The 12,983-nt window shown below is 37.9% G+C and overlaps 1 long non-coding RNA gene across 6 annotated transcripts in view; it reads left to right on the forward strand.

Moving 5' to 3' along the window:
- The window catches only part of LOC113623736 (uncharacterized), a 338,863-nt gene that overhangs the window by 134,699 nt on the left and 191,181 nt on the right, over positions 1–12,983 (forward strand). For 5 of the 6 annotated variants that reach the window (XR_003434036.1, XR_003434034.1, XR_003434038.1 and 2 more), the window contains one exon: positions 6,787–6,868. The exons of the other annotated variant lie outside the window; for it this stretch is intronic. This is a non-coding gene — a long non-coding RNA (uncharacterized LOC113623736). The remainder of the gene's footprint in view (positions 1–6,786; positions 6,869–12,983) is intronic. 6 annotated transcript variants of the gene reach the window in all.

Here is a 12,983-nt window from a genome sequence, read left to right on the forward strand (position 1 = left end):
ACCATGGGTAGATAGAGCTTAGTTTGTGAAATCCTTGCTAGAAGATCACTTTTTTTTCCTTTCTTGGTCTTGTTCTCTATATTGGAAAGGGGGAAAGATCCATGTCTTGACCACCTTTCTCCAGGCTGAAATCTCAGATGGAGTGGTTTAGAGGGTGATGCTGGTATTGGTGTTGGAGTAGAGTGGCTCCAAGTAATAGGAAGTCAGAAAATCTGAATTCAGAGTGGACTTGTGCCACTCCCTCCATTTAGAACTCTTCTGAGTGTCTGCCCCACAGACTGGCCTCCTCACCATCATGTGGGGAAAAGCCTGACCGTGACAATATAAGCATGATTGCATGGTGAAGCTAGGCAGAGAAAGGGTACAAGTTGGATCCTTGGCCTCCCTCACCATCTGTATGGTCTGGGAGGGAATCAGAAATTTCCCTATGCCCCCCCAGGGTGGGTGGCTGGCTTCTAGAATGAAGGTTGAGCTGACCCCTCCACAGAGGCTGCCAGTGGACAGCCAAAGCCAAAGCTAGTGGTCTGATACCAGCTTGATCAGAGGAGTGAACACACAGTGACTGCTAACTCCCAAGCAGGGCCACTAGGGCCTGCCTGGGCCCAGGGAAGGATAATGAAGCCACCAGCTACAGACATAAGCAATGGTTCTACCTAGCCAGGGACATTGTTACAGAAACCTGATGGCTCTGAAGACAGCACCAGATCCTGCCCACACAGATCCAAGCCCTCCTCTGCTACATAATAGATACCTTCTTTAAGAGTGATAGGGAGTGGAAGAAGAAGTCTGAAACTTGGGTATATACCCAAGAGACAAAAGATCCCAGAGAGACTGAGATACCATTAATTAGCTAAGGTAAGTACTACTCCTTTTAGTGCCCAGTCAGGAAGAGCTCGTGAAGATGATTAGATCATTATAAGAAATTAAGAAGCTACAGGGTTTTTTACATATCCAAATAGCTGTGGGTATAAATGTGTGACTTCCTTAGCAACCTGTCTGTCTGTCTGTGTCACATCAAATTTGTTGCTTGTCTTATTCAAGTCCTGTTCATCCCTTATCCACTTCTTGTCAACTTGGGCTGCCAAATTCTTTTTCTTTTTCTTTTTCTTTTTTGGGCTGCCAAATTCTTAAAGAGGAATATTATACCCTTCCCATTTGTTAGTACTTTATCAAGTTCTTTACTTTCTGAGCAATTTTGCCATAAATGTTTTGTTGTGTTGATGTTTGGTTAAAAAATGTTACATCTTCTTTGATGAGTTCTATTGTTTATCCTCATAAATTGTTTATTCTGTCACAATTAATGTTTTTGACTTTGAAATCTACATTATCTGATGATAACTTAGGCATTTCTGCTACTTTGTGTATTAGTTTCCTAAGGCAGCCAAAAAAACCCAAAAACTTGATGACTTAAGACTACAGAAATTTATTGTCTCACAGTTTTAGAAGCTAGAAGCCTGAAATCAAGGTGTCAGCAGGCCATGTTCCTTCTGATGTCTCTAGGGAGGAATCCTTCCTTACCTCTTCCAGCTTCTAGTGTTTGTTGGCAGTCCTTGGCATTCCTTGGCTTGTAGATGCCTCACTCTAATCACATGGCCATATTCTCCCTGTGCATCTTCACACTGTCTTCCCTCTGTGTAGGTCTGCATTTGTGTCCAAATTTTACCTTTTTATAAGGACACCAGTCACATCGGATTAGGGCCTACCCTAATGACCTCATTTTAATTTGATTGCCTCTGAAATCAATCAGTCTATCAATAAATAAATGCCTTATTTCCAAATAAGGTCACATTCTGAAGTACCTAATGAGGTATGTGCTGAGGGTTAGGACTTCAACGTACCTTTTTGGGGAGTCATGATACAAGCCATAACACTTCATTTGTGTTTGCATGATCTATTTGCCTCTTTATTTTCAACCTTGATCATTTTGTTCCTGGCACATTTATTTTAGACACAAAATACTTGAGTCTTTATAGGGAATTTAACTGATTTATATGAGTTTTAATACTTTCATCTTATTTTACACCTATTAAGATACTTTATTATGATTTCTCTTTTTCCCTTTCCTTAATTTTGCTGGATTGATCAGTTGGTAACTATGCTTCCCACCACTGAGATGAGATTATTTGAACACTTTTAATTTTTCACTTCTTTTATTCTCTCCCTCCCCCTTCCCCATTTTGAGATCTTTGTTCTGAATTTAACTTTTATTTGGTTGGAGTACTTCCCGAGCAATTTCTTTAGAAAGAGCATATGTCTGTATATTTTCTGTGCCATTGTTTGTCCGAAAAATGTCTGTTGTTACTTTCATATATAATGATAATAGGAATAGGAATAGGCTCAGAATAGGAATCTTGACTTGTGGTCCTTTCTTTCAAATGTCTGTATATGTTGTTTCACTATATATAGAGTCAAGTAATGCAGATGAGAATCTGAACCTGGCCTGATTATCTTTTCATTTAGGCACCACATCTCTGCCTGAAAGCTTGTTGAGATTTCCTTTTAATCCCTGGGGTTTAGACATTTCACTAGGATGTGGTCAGGTTTGTTTCTTTTTTCCTGAATTCTGCCTATTACTTTGTGAGCCTTTTCAATCTGAAAACTTGCTGTAGTCCAGGAAATTTTTTTTTCTATTTCTTCTTTCATAATTACATCTTTTCCGTCTATTCTTTTTCTTAAATCTTGAACTTCTATGATTCCCATTTTGGGACTTTCAGATATGCCTTCCATGGATCACCTTTTTACTCCTAACTTCCCCCTCCTCTTTTTTTTTTGATAATTTTCCTTAAGGCTGTGAGATAGTGTCTCTATTTATGTGTTCAGATTACTCATTTCCCTTTCAACATTGTCCATTTTCTTTTTCACTTCTCTTGAATTTGGGGGTAACTTTTTATTTTGATGTGGTTTCTAAAGTACAGAAAATTTGCAAGAATGGTATAAGATATACCTTTACCAATTGTTTACATTTTGCCCCATTTTCTGTGAAATTTTTTAATGGGGAATCATATTTTGAATTTCCATTTATTCATAGGTAGTTTATAGTATTTGATGCTATTATAGTATTTGATGCTATTATATAGTATTTGATGCTATTATATTATTTGATGCTATAGTATTTGATGCTATTATTATTATTATTATAGTATTTGATGCTATTTGATACTATTATAGTATTTGATGCTATTTCTATTATAGTATTATGAATGCAATTTTTTCATTACATTTTCTAATTGGTCATGTTTGGCATATGTGAAAGTTGATGGGGGGATAGCTATCTAGTAATCTGACTTTTTATTAAACTTTCCTATTAATCCTAGGTTTTTCAGTTAATTCTTTCATATTTTCTCAATAGATGATCATATCAGCAGCAAGTAATGACAATTTTATATCTGTCTTTTCTATAATTGAACCTCCTGCTTCCTCTTCTTATGTTATTATTTTGACATGGGCCTTCAGAATAATGTTAAATAACATGTGTTATCTTCCTGGTCTTGTTCCTGATCTTAATGGGCTTTCCCAAGAAGTTGGGGAATGTCACTTGTAGTTCACCAAAAAGCAAGATATTTGCTATTAGTTTTTGAAAAACGTCCCTTCTCAAGTTAAGTTCCATGCAGTTCTAGTTTGAGTTTTGATTAATAATAGACGTTAAATTTTATCAAACTTCTTTTCTGTACTTATAAGGATCACATCGTTTTTCTCATGTAGTCTATTAATATAGTGAATTTCTTAATTTTTTAAAATTGAGGTATACTTGGTGTACAGTATTATATAAGTTTCAGGTGTACAACATAGGGATTCACAATTTTTAAAGGTTATGCTCCATTTATAGTTACTATAAAATATTGGCTATATTCCCTGTGTTGTACTATATGTCCTTGTAGTTTATTTATTTTATACATAGTATAGTAGTTTGTACCTCTTAATCCCCTACCCCTTTCTTGCCCCTCCCTACTTCCCTCTCCCCACTGGTAACCACAAGTTTGTTTTCTTTATCTATGAGTCTGTTTCTTTTTTGTTATATTCACTAGTTTGTTTTATTTTTTAGGTTCCACATATAAGTGATATCATACAGTATTTGTGTTTCTCTGTTTGACTTATTTCACTAAGCATAATACCCTCAAATCCATCCATGTTGTTGCAAATGGCAAAATTAATTCTTTTTTTTATGGCTGAGTAGTAATCCATTGTGTATATATGCCACATCTTCTTTATCCATTCATCTGTTGATGGACATTTAGGTTGCTTCCATATCTTGGCAACTGTAAATAATGCTGCTATGAACATTGGAGTGCATGTATCTTTTTGAATTAGTGTTTTTGTTTTTTGAGGATGTATACGCAGGAGTAGAATTGCTGGGTCATATGGTAGTTCTATTTTTAGGTTTTTTTTTTTTTTGGTACGCGGGCCTCTCACTGTTGTGGCCTCTCCCATTGCGGAGTGCAGGCTCAGCGGCCATGGCTCACGGGCCTAGCTGCTCCGCGGCATGTGGGATCTTCCCGGACTGGGGCACGAACCCGTGTCCCCTAAGTCGACAGGCGGACTCTCAACCACTGCACCACCAGGAAAGCCCTATTTTTAGTTTTTTAAGAAACCTCCATACTGTTTTCCTCAGTAGCTGCACCAATTTACATTCCCACCAACAGTGTATGAGGGTTCCCTTTTCTCCACATTCCTGCAAACACTTGTTATTTGTGTTTTTTTGATGATAGCCATTCTGACAGGTGTGAGGTGATATCTCATTGCAGTTTTAATTTGCATTTCTCTGATGCTTAACAACGTTGAGCATATTTTCATGTGCCTCTTTTTCATGAACACCGTTTCATTGACCATCTGTACATCTTCTTTGGAAAAATGTTTCTTAAGGTCTTCTGTCCATTTTTTAATCGGGTTGTGTGTTTTTTTGATGTTGAGTTATAAATTTCCTAATTTTTAGCCAACTTTACATTCTGGGAATAATGCTAATTGCTCAAAATATATTTATCTTTTTAACGTACTCTTATTACATTTAATTTGTTGTAATGAGTTAGGATTTTTATATCTATATCTTATGTGAGTTTGAGCTATGGCTTCTTTTTTCTCCCAATATCCTGGTTTTAGTGTCACAGTTATGTAAACTTCCCATCTTACTGTGCCCTTAAACAGATTTTAAATAAAATAAGAATATAAGATGATAAAGTTTTGAGGCATTAATGAACCTCTTGAAGGCTAAATCTAGAAAGTTAGATGAAAATTAATGATAATAAAAGACTTACATTTCCTCTACTTGTCTCTTTTTGTTAGAACAGAATCTTTAAACATATCCACTGATTTTAAGGCATCAGTTTCTTATGGCCTCATAGACACTGAACTAAAGTTGAAACATTGTCATTTTGGAAGTGTCAAAACCTTAGATTTGCAGAATACTTAAAAATTTATGTAAACTTATAAACTCAAATGGTACTCACAGTAATATAATAAAGAAAACACCAGTCACTGTCTTGACTGCCCCTCCTGTCCCAACCCTAAAGGCATCCACTTGATATATCTTCTGTCATTTGTCACCATGTTTCCAAATAATGAACATATACTACTCTCTCTAGTTTTGTCGAGTTATGTATAATCCACTGTTTTCCTATTATGGTAGCTGAATATTTTAACTTTCAAACACTTTCTACTCTTTTCCCCATTCTCTAATATATCTTTTTTTAAAAAATCCATACTCATTTTTGTGTTAAATAAATCTTGCACACTGCTGAGCTGAGTGGCATACTCTTATTACATTTCCTTTCTTGCAAGATACTTTGATTTTCTTGTCTTTATTCATTGCCTATCTTTTCATTTGCTTCCTTTTCCCTGAACCTACTGCTAGGTCTTCCAATATCCCCCAATACCTCTGAAGAGGGCCTTTCAGTACAATTTCCCCCACAGTCAAACCTGTTAGATAACCTCCTTTCCATGTCTCTCCTGCGGTCTACTCTGGTGTCCTCCTGGCCTGCAGCACAGCTCTCAACCTGGGAATTCCCTTACTGCTTTCCTGCCCTGGGTCCTCTGCTTCAGGTTTCCACAACTTCCTTTTTGATTTAGTCCCTCTTTTTGATGAAACATATATACCAGCAGCTTCCTGAGAAAGACCACTTGAGAGTAAAAAGTTTGGGACTTTGCATGTCTGAAACTATCTTTATCATGTCCTCAGGCTCGATTTGCCAGGGCATGACATTCTAAGTGGAAATTAATTTTGTGGGCATCATTCCTTTTCTTCTGGCTTCCAATGTTACTACTTATACATTATTTTCTTATCACTGTCATTATTTTCTTATTCCCTATGTGTTGTGTGAGATTTTTTTTTTTCTCTCTGGAAACTTGTTGTTAGGATATTCTTGTTGTCTCTAGTGAGAGTGAGTAATATTGTGAATAACTACTGTGTGTCCAGAGACTATTCTTCCTGCTTTGTATGTGATTCAGCCATTTGATCCTCAAACAACTCTATGAGATTGTTGATAACTATAATTAGTCCCATTTGACAAAATAGAAACCCATGACACAGAGAGTTTAGGTGATTTTCCCAAGGACACACAGCTAGTAGTTGATGCACCCAGGATTTATATCCAGTTCAGTTCTGCAGTCGATGCTTCTAATCATTATTCTTAGCTTCTCCAGAAAGGTAAAAGTAACCAAAGGGATTTCCCACTAATGCAGAGTTTCAAGCAGTAGGTCCAAATAGTAGGGATCAACACCACACAAAGTTTGGGTTCCTGACCGACTGATGCACAGGTCAACACTAATTATGAAACAATTTCTCTCTGTCTACAGGACCTTGGACGTTTCCTAACAGAAACCAGCCAGCAGTGCTTTTTTACAGCCAGCAGGCAGGGAGTTTCCAAAGGCAGGACAGGTATAATTTTCATCACAGTCTTATACCACTTATAGCCAAAGAGGAGACTTGCAGAGGGTGATTCATCTGTAAGGCTGACCCAGCACCACTCTTCTCTGTAGTGAACACTCCTCTTTGTGACATCTTGGAGTGTCTTGTACCCAGATGCTGCCAAATGCTCATGCCTCTATCTTCTATGCTTAACTGCAGTCATAGTAACTTTCCTTCTCTTACTTCCTAGAATACCACTGGCACATGATCAATTCCATTGTGTGGTATTCTTTGTATTTTTTATTAATTTTATGTCTTCCCAGCTATACTGTGGGCAAAACTATCTTATATATCTTCTAACTCTTCATGGTGACAAAAAGATGACATATATATGAAAATGTATATGCACACACAAGTATGTGTGTGTGTGTGTGTCTGTGTGTGTATGTGTGTGTACATGCTGCTTAAAGGCTTTTTATCATAAAGGTAATATGTCTTCATGTTTAAAAATAATTGAAACAGTGCAAAAGAGTGGAAAATGAAAGTTAAATTTTCTCAATTTGTGTATATAGGAGCATATATATATATATATATATATATATACATCTATATATTTTAACATAATGGGATCATATTATAAACACAGTTCAAAAACTTGGCAATTTGTAGCTGCAAATTCTTCCCTTTTTAAACAGCTGGTAGGATGAATGAATCAATTTTATTAACCAGTCATCTATTGATGGGCATTTAAGTCCTGTCTAGGTTGGGACTTTTTGTTGTTTTTGTTTGCTAGTACAATCAGTGTTGCAATGAATGTTGTAAAAACATTTTAATCACTTATGCAAGTATATTTATAAATAAATTCATTGAAGTGGGACTTCTGGGTTAAAGAGTACATGCATTTAAAATTGTGATAAGTACAGCTACATTTATTTCCATGAAAGTTATGCCAAATTATACTACTATAAACAGTGTCTAAAAGGGTTTGTTTCCCCCCCATCATATCCATTGTCAAATCATGGAGCTTTTCAATATTCCCTTATCTAACATGGAGGAAAATTTGCACATCTTTGCTATTTTAATTTTCTAATAATGATTGAAATTGAGCAGATTTTTAGATATTTGTTGGCATCTCTTTTGCAATGAACTGATTTTCATATCCTTTGCTCATTTTCTAGTGGGTTGTCCATTCATTTGTTGTTATGGTTTGGTTTCCTGTTTAATTTAATTTATGGTTTGTTTGTTGTTTTATTTTTTGGCATATTAATGAAATTAGTCCATTACCTGTTATGTGTGTTGCCAATATTTCCCCTGTTTTGTTATCTATCTATCAACCTAGTTTTTTGTCTTTTAACTTTGTTACTCTTGGGGTGTGTGTGGATGTGGGGATGTGTATGAATTAAGGCAGCTGAAAAGAGAAGAGGCTTGTTTAAAGCCCCTAAAAGCACAGAGAAGTGAAAAGGGTTAAGGAGCAGGAAAAGAAACAAGGGAACTTTCCCAGCTCTATTGCGCATGTGCATTTTCTCCTTCCACAAGAGTCATAAGCCTTACTGGAACAGCCAGGAAGCAACCATTATCTAAACCTGAAACTCCTGTTGACATAGTTTTTAGAGAAAAAAAAGACAATAAAAATAATTTTAAAAAATATATTGTTAGATAAAAGGTAGCTTTCTCCTCAAAAAAAAAAGATTAAGGGATATCCAGGATTGGATGACAAATTAATATGCAACTTGCCCATGCCAACTCTTCCAGCCAGCTTAATTCTCATCAGCTACTATAATTTATTAACAGTGAGGTGAGAAAAGACATGAATCAGCTTAATGTGATATAAGTAGGGCGTTGCCATAGCAACAAGATGCAGTCTGTTTTCTACTATTTATGTATGGTTTATTTTCTCCAGAGCCTTTTGAGTTATTGCTTGAAACAAATGGAATGAGAAACATCTTGTTCTGAACACCTCCCCACACCGCCCCTCAATGTGTATGTGTATATAAAGCCACATACTTTTTTAATGAGAGAAAAAACAAAAACACTTGAAATTTTTTTAAAAAATTGTTTTTAGCACAAAAAGCTAACTACATAGTTTCCAACCCAGTGTGATTTTTAAGACTCAAATGTTTTTTTTACTTTCACCTCTGAGACATGTGATTCCTCACTGAAACCTCTGGGAGAAAACCCAAAACACATGCTGGAAGCAAACCTAAGGCTAATATTGCTTCTCAAAGGAAACATTCACATTCTCTACCCAGACTTCATAACTGGCTGGAACCAACTCCCCACTCCTAAAAGGAGTGAGCATTCTAGGTCTGGTGACAATTTGTTATTTCACTTGATCTGAAAAATTCAGAAGAAAAGTCCAGTCCAGGGAGGAAGTCAAGGCCAAGTCTGTGAGCCTGTTGGCCTGTGGAGGACAACGTGGAACCTTAAAAAATCTTACCAGCCAGTAAGCAGCCCCATCCTTGCCTGAAGTACCCTGTATGGAATAGACATTTTATGAAGGGTCCCCATAATTTTCCCCATTGTCCACTTTTTCTTGAAGGTATAGAATTTAGAGTTTTTAGATCAAAGATGGACTGGTGGTCATCTCCAGGCCATAGAAAACATCTGGGTTTCAGTTATTGTGAATAAAGATCTATGAATATTCGTATACATCTCTGTTGATGAGCACGCACAGTTGAATAGAGTTGAATTGCTGAGTCATAAGGGAGGTTTAAGTTTAGTAGTTACTGTCAATGTTCCCAAAATGACTGAGCCCATTTACACTCTAAATACATCCTTGGCAACACTTGGTATGGTTAGTCTTTTGTTTTTAATTGAAGTATAGTTAATTTACAATGTTGTGTTAGCTTAAGGTGTACAGAAAAGTGATTTATATAGATATAGATATATATTCTTTTTCAGATTATTTTTAATTACAGGCTATTATAAGATATTGAACATAGTTCCCTGTGCTATATAGTAGGTCCTTGTTGTTCATCTATTTTATATATAGTAGTGTGTATCTGTTAATCCCAAACTCTTTTTTCTTTTTAAACAGTAATAACTTTATTTATTTATTTGTTTCTTTATTTATTTATTTATGGCTGTGTTAGGTCTTCGTTGCTGCACACAGGTTTTCTCTAGTTGCAGCTAGTGGGGGCTATTCTTGGTTGTGGTGCACGGGCTTCTCATTGCGGTGGCTTCTCTTGCTGTGGAGCATGGGCTCTAGGTGCATGAGCTTCAGTAGTTGCGGCGCGTGGGCCCAGTAGTTGTGGCAGGCAGGCCCAGTAGTTGTGGCTCACAGGCTCCAGAGCACAGGCTTAGTAGTTGTGGCTCATTGGCTTAGTTGCTCCACGGCAGGTAGGATCTTCCTGGACCAGGGCTCGAACTCATGTCCCCTGCATTGGCAGGCATATTTTTAACCACTTCACCACCAGGGAAGGCTCCCAAACTCTTAATTTACCCTCACTTTTCCCTTTTGTAACCTTAAGTTTGTTTTCTATGTCTGTGATTCTATTTCTGTTTTGTAGAAAATTTCATTTGTATCATTTTTAAGATTCCACATATAAGTGATATCATATGATATTTATCTTTGTCTGACTTACTTCACTTAGTATGATAATCTCTAGGTCCATCCATGTTGCTGCAAATGGCATTATTTCATTCCTTTTGTTGGCTGATTAATATTCCATTGTATATATATATACACCATATCTTCTTTATCCGTTCATCTGTTGATGGACACTTAGCTTGCTTCCATGTCTTGGCTATTGTAAATAGTGCTGCAGTGAACATTGAGGTGCATGTATCTTTTCAAATTAGAGTTTTATCTGTTCTGGATATATACCCAAGTGTGGCATTGTTGGATCATATGAGAGCTCTATTTTTAGTTTAGTTTAGTTTCTTTTTTTTTGCAGGGAGGGGAGGAGAAGGAAGGATTTATTATTGCTTGCAGCAAGTAAGGAGAACACTAGGGATTTTCCCAAAGCAGGGTCTCCCTGAAAAGCAAAACTGGGGACGTTTTAAGCTAAAGGTACATGCATATTCATGAGGGTGCTTGAGCAGAGGAGAATTCAGCACAGAATTGGGGCAAAGGTCGACAGAGTCCAAGCTTTAGTTGATTGAAGTCAGGAGGGTCAACATCATCATTCTGTCCTCCACCTGGGTGGGAGCCTTAGTTCTTGAAGGTTTATGGCCGACCTCACAGCATTTCATCACACATGCAGGGTAAGGAGTCTACAGCAGAGTTCTGGAGGTCAGAGTCCAAAATGGGTCTTGCACAATGAAAGTCGAAGGCTTGTTCTTTTGGAGGTTCTAGGGGAGAGTCCATTTCAGAGCCTTTTCCAGCTTCTAGAGGTTTCCCACATTCCTTGGTTCCTGACCTTGCATCGCTCCAGCCTCCACTTGCATCCTCACATCTTCTTCCTCTATTTTTAGTTTTGTAAGAAACCTCCATACTATTCTCCATAGTGGCTGCACCAACTGACATTCCCACCAACGGTATAGGAGGGTTCCTTTCTCTCCACACCCTCTCCAGCACTTATTAATTGTAGACTTTTTGATGATGGCCATTCTGACAGGTGTGAGGTGATACCTCATCGTAGTTCTGAGCTGCATTTCTCTAATCATTAGCAATGTTGAGCATGTGCTTGTTGTGCTTTTCATGTGCTTGTTGGCCATCTGTGTGTCTTCTTTTAAATTTTAGCCTATTTGCATAATCCTGGTGACTAACGATATTAAGCACTTTTCAGGTGTTGGGCCTGGCACTTGGGGCATTATGAGATCTGTACCTGCCCAGAAAGTATCCCCATGCCTAAGGGACTGAAACATTAAATAACAACTAAAAAAACACAATGACAGATGGAAAGAGAGACCATAGAAGCAAGAAAAAACACGTTTCCTGCTTTTTAAACAAAGGGGCCTGTATTTTCATTTTGCACTGGGCCCCGCAAATTATGAGCCTGGACCCCACCCTCAGCCTGCTGAATCCACATCTTCAGGGTAGGGGCTGGAATCCTGTTTCCACTGCCTCTAGGTTAGTTGAGGTCATTCTCTCTCTGCATCTTGGTCGTCTAATTCCAGCGTTGCCTTCATTCTCCCCACCAACCCCAAACCACTCTCTGCTTTACATCCAGAATGATCTCTCTAAAACAAAAATGGGATGCACTATTCCTTGCTTCCCATGTCCCCATTTTCCTAGGGTTAAATCCTAGACTCTAACACCGTTTACAAGGCCCTGCGTGACTTGCCCCCTGCTTGCTCTGCAGCCTTGGCTCTCTCCATTCTCAGCCTCCAATCATAGGAAACTACTTTCAGTTCCTCCAAAGTACACACTCTCTCAGTCTTTGGTGCCTTTGCACGGGCTGCTCCCATTGTCCCATCATTCTTCTTCGTAAGATCTCCCTACCTGCTTCTTAGTGTGGTTAACTCTAACTCATCATTCAGGTCTCAGGTTTAAAGTCTCTTCTGTGGAAGCCTTCCTAGACCCTCACCCCCTATTTGCTCCATAACGCTGTCATGCTGCGTTATTATTGCCTATTTACCTACTTAACCTCTCCCATTAGATAATAAGCTTTATGAAGGCCTGTACCCTTACCTTCTAGCACAGTGCCTGGCACATAGTAGGGATTTTGTTGTTTGCTGAATGAACAAATGAATATTGGAGCACTTCAAGTTCCTTAATATAGAAGGCAAGTTAGGGATGGGGGAGGGGAAATGAGACTGAAGAATGAGCAGAGCTCAGATATGGAGGAGATCATATTTCAGGAAAAAGTTTGATTTTGGTTGTGTCAGTGAGAAGGAGATTGACAAATTTTACTCCCTGAATTCACATCCCTCAAGATGGACTGTCACTCCATCTCCCTGTTCCACATCACCTCCGTACTTTGGCTTCTGCTGATCTCCTGTCTAAAAGTCCATTCCTTGTTTCAATCACATCTCACCTGGTCTCTGAAACTTTCGCTGACTCTCCAGACTCTTCTTTTCTCCCTAAGATTCTACAACATTCCAAGCCAACACTACACAATCTGTTACTTGGTTGCGTTCCGCCTGCCATCATTTACTGTGTGTCACGTTGTCCTCTGAAAAACAGGATATAGGGGAGAGTGACTATAAGCAAATAAAAGAGGAGATTAAAATAAACATTGCAAAGTGTGTCCAAATGAAT

The sequence above is a fragment of the Aethalodelphis obliquidens genome, unplaced genomic scaffold (genome assembly GCF_003676395.1).
Source record: "Aethalodelphis obliquidens isolate GAN/ISIS:26980383/991018 unplaced genomic scaffold, ASM367639v1 scaffold12, whole genome shotgun sequence".
Lineage (NCBI taxonomy): Eukaryota > Metazoa > Chordata > Mammalia > Artiodactyla > Delphinidae > Aethalodelphis > Aethalodelphis obliquidens.